The sequence below is a fragment of the Silene latifolia genome, chromosome Y (assembly GCF_048544455.1).
Source record: "Silene latifolia isolate original U9 population chromosome Y, ASM4854445v1, whole genome shotgun sequence".
NCBI lineage: Eukaryota > Viridiplantae > Streptophyta > Magnoliopsida > Caryophyllales > Caryophyllaceae > Silene > Silene latifolia.
Window position 1 is genome coordinate 251056076 of NC_133538.1, and position 4267 is coordinate 251060342.

Sequence of the window (4267 nt, forward strand, 5' to 3'; positions counted from 1 at the left end):
AATACTTCAAAGAGGGCTTCCACTTGGTGATAAATTCCAAGTTTCCTCAAAGTATCATGACATAAAAACTTAGTAGGGAGAATGTTCTTACTTAGAAGCCGGTGGAAGACTAGTCTTTGCACATCATTGATAAACTCAACATTTGAGAAGTCATCAAGTCTTGTAAGATCCACTATTTCTTCATGCTCCCTTCTTAATGTGTTGACATGGGAGGTGGAAGAACTTCCCCTCATCCTTGGTCTCCTCCCATTCCTAAAAGAGGATCTCCTTGGTGCCATTCTTTGATTATTGAGCTGGGATTTTTGATTTGTTAAAGAATAAAGATACTCCTTGTAAATTGAATGTAGCCTTTGGAAACCCTAGAAAATTGGGGCTTTTTTTATTTTGTGGGGTAAAAGAGTGATTTGGATATGCTTTGGAGTCATAAGGAGGTGGGTTTTATAATACAAGTGGAAGGCAGGGTGATGTGTCACTAAATGTGTGTTGGGGTGTAATTTAATTAAGAAAAGACGGGTCAAATCACCGCGGGAAGACGGACGGATTCGAGCAGAAGACGCTCGGATTCTTTCTTATCGGGACGAGCGGATTCTCAGTAAGACGCTCGGATTCTGTCACAGCTAACTTTCCAAAAAATTGACGCCACAAGGACGGGCGTCCCGAGCATAAGACACTCGGATTCTTCAAATGCGGGACGGGCGTCTTCTGCTGAAGACGGCCGGATTCCTTTCCAGGGATTTTTCTTGAAATGCACAGGTAGAAAGACGGGCGACTTTCTGCAAAGCCGGCCGGATTCTTCAGGACGAGCGTCTTCCCTTCTGAGACGCTCGGATTCTTCTACAGTCCAGAATTTTCAATTTCTCAGTTTAGAAGGACGGACGGATTTTTCACAGGCCGCACGGATTCTAGCAAGACGGCCGGATTCCAGGGAACACGCACGTGTTCAAGCTTTGAATTCTTCCTTTGACTTCCTTTCCTCTCGTAGATGCTTCCCCACACTTGAAAATTGGTTCTTTCCTTCATTAAAAATTCGTTAGTGACCCTCCCTCACTTACTCTCATGAAAAGAGCTTATGTTTATTATTAGAGAAATGTAATAAAATTATAAATACAAGTTAGAGGGTTAGTATATTTACAAGTGGTGGTTTAGGGAGGACTCCACCAAACTATCCCTTTGTTGGTTCTTTCAAGGATGAGAAGGCCCGAGGTAGGTGACCTCGACCTCTCCAATAAACGCTCCTTCATAGTATGGCTTCAATCTTTGGCCATTGACCTTGAACTTACTTCCATCTTCTGCTTTTAGTTCAAAATCTCCATATCTTCCAACTTCGGTTATCACATAGGGACCCATCCATCTAGAGTTCAACTTTCCCGGAAAAAGTCGGTAGCGGGAATTGAATAGAAGGACTTTGTCCCCTTTGTGCAAGGCTTTTTGTCTAATCCTTTTGTCTAATCCTTTTGTCATGGAGTAATTTCGTCTTTTCTTTGTAGATCTTGGCATTCTCATAGGATTGTAGTCGGAATTCCTCCAACTCTTGAATTTGAATCATCCTCTTTTGACCACTTAACTTGAGATCGAGATTAAGAGCTCAGATTGCCCAAAAAGCTTTGTACTCCAATTCGATTGGCAAATGACATGCTTTTCCATAGACAAGCTTGTAAGGGGAGGCTCCTATGGGAGTCTTATAGGCTGTCCTATAAGCCCAAAGAGCATCATCAAGCTTTGTGCTCCAATCTTTTCGGGTCTTATTCAGAACTTTCTCAAGGATTTGTTTGATCTCTCTATTTGAAACTTCAACTTGACCGCTTGTTTGAGGATGATACACCAAGCCGGTTCTATGTTGGACACCATACTTGGTCAAAAGAGATGCAAGTTTCTTTAAATGAAAATGTGTTCCTCCATCACTTATGATTGCTCTAGGAACTCTAAATCTTGGGAAGATTATTTTCTTGAAGAGCTTGGTGACCGTTTTTGCATCATCATTTGGATGGCAATTGCCTCTACCCATTTTGAGATGTAGTCTACGGCCACAAGGATGTACTTATTTCCATTGGATGTCACAAAGGGCCCTTGGTAGTCGATTCCCCAAACATCGAAGATCTCTACCTCTAGAATGCCTCTTTGTGGCATTTCGTTCCTCCAAGAGATATTCCCCGTTCTTTGACAAGCATCGCAATGAATGTTGTATTCTCTTGTGTCTTGAAACATTGTAGGCCAATAGAAGCCCGATTGAAGAATTTTTGCAATGGTCCTCCTTGCTCCATGGTGCCCACCGTAGGGTGATGAGTGACATCCTTCCAAGATTCCTTGGACTTCCCATTGAGGGATGCATCTCCAGTAGAGCCCATCACTACACTCCTTGTAAAGGTTTGGGTCATCCCAAAAGTACCTCTTCACTTCGAATAGGAATCTCTTCCTTTGGTTGTGGTTCAAATTTGGAGGGAGTACTCTTTCAACAATATAGTTAGCATAATCGGCAAACCATGGGGTGATGTGCCTTTCAATTTGTGTTTGAATGGCCATCAAAATATCGTCGGAAAATGACTCATTGATTGGGGTTTCTCCATTTTCATCATGAAACCGGATCCTTGACAAGTGATCCGCCACTACATTCTCGGCTCCTTTCTTGTCTCTTATTTCCAAGTAAAATTCTTGAAGAATCAAAATCCATCTTAACAACCTTGGTTTTGTCTCCTTCTTTATCAAGAGATGTCGGAGAGCACGGTGATCCGAAAAGACAATTACTTTGGATCCAAACAAGTAGGAACAGAATTTGTTCAAAGCATAGACAATGGCAAGAAGCTCTTTCTCGGTGGTATCATAGTTCACTTGGGAGGGATCAAGAGTCTTGCTTATATAATAGATGGCATGAAGAGCTCTTGCTACCCCTTGGCCAAGAACCGCTCCAACGGCGTAGTTACTAGCATCACACATAATCTCAAATTGTAGTTCCCAATTTGGAGGTTGAATGATCGGTGCCGAGATTAGTGCTTCCTTGATTCTATTAAAGGCTTCAACACACTCATCAGTGAACTGGAATTGGGCATCTTTAAGCAAAAGTTGAGTGAGGGGTTTCGCTATTTTTGAAAAATCCTTTATGAAACGGCGATAAAAACCCGCGTGACCGAGAAAACTTCTCACCCCTCTAACATTCACGGGAGGTGGGAGTTTCTCTATCACCTCAACTTTAGCTTTATCGACTTCGATGCCCTTTTCCGAGATTAAATAACCCAAAACAATTCCTTCATTGACCATGAAGTGACACTTTTCCCAATTTAAAACAAGACTAACATCTTCACATTTTTGCAATACAAGAGAACGATTATGCAAGCATGAGTCAAAGTCCTTTCCATAAACGCTAAAATCATCCATAAAAACTTCCATTATGGTCTCTAGGTAATCGGAGAAGACACTCATCATGCATCTTTGGAAAGTGGCGGGGGCATTACATAAACCAAAAGGCATCCTTCTATATGCAAAAGTACCATAAGGGCATGTGAAGGTGGTCTTATGTTGGTCATCCGGGTGTATAGGGATTTGGAAGAATCCCGAATACCCGTCAAGGTAACAAAAGAATTTGTTGGAGGCTAATCTCTCAAGCATTTGGTCAATGAATGGTAGGGGGAAATGATCCTTTCTTGTTGCGGAATTTAATTTTCGATAGTCGATGCACATACGCCAACCGGTGATCATCCTTGTGGGTATTAGTTCATTCTTTTCATTTGTCACTACCGTGGTACCTCCTTTCTTAGGTACCACTTGGACGGGGCTAACCCACAAAGAATCCGATATGGGATATATGATTCCCGCATCAAGTAATTTCATAACTTCTCCTTTGACAACTTCTTGCATGTGGGGGTTCAATCTTCTTTGAGGTTGAATGATAGGTCTATGGTCTTCCTCTAGATGAATTCTATGCATGCAAAAATTGGGACTTATCCCCTTAAGGTCATCTAGACTATAACCTATAGCCTTCTCATGTTGTTTCAACACATCAAACAATTTTCCCAATTGGTTCTCATCAAGTCTATCATTAACAATCACGGGTTTGGTCTTTGATTCATCAAGGTAAGCATATTTCAAATTTGGGGGAAGGGGTTTTAAAGTAGGAGTTTGTACCTCACTTTCCTCCTTTGGGGTTTTATTGAGGATTTGCTCCATCGCCATTAGACATTCCATTCTCATAGCATATTCAACTTGTTCTTCACTCTCATCAACCTCATCATATTCGAATTCCATGATGGATTCCTCTTGCTCTTGAGCTTGTAAG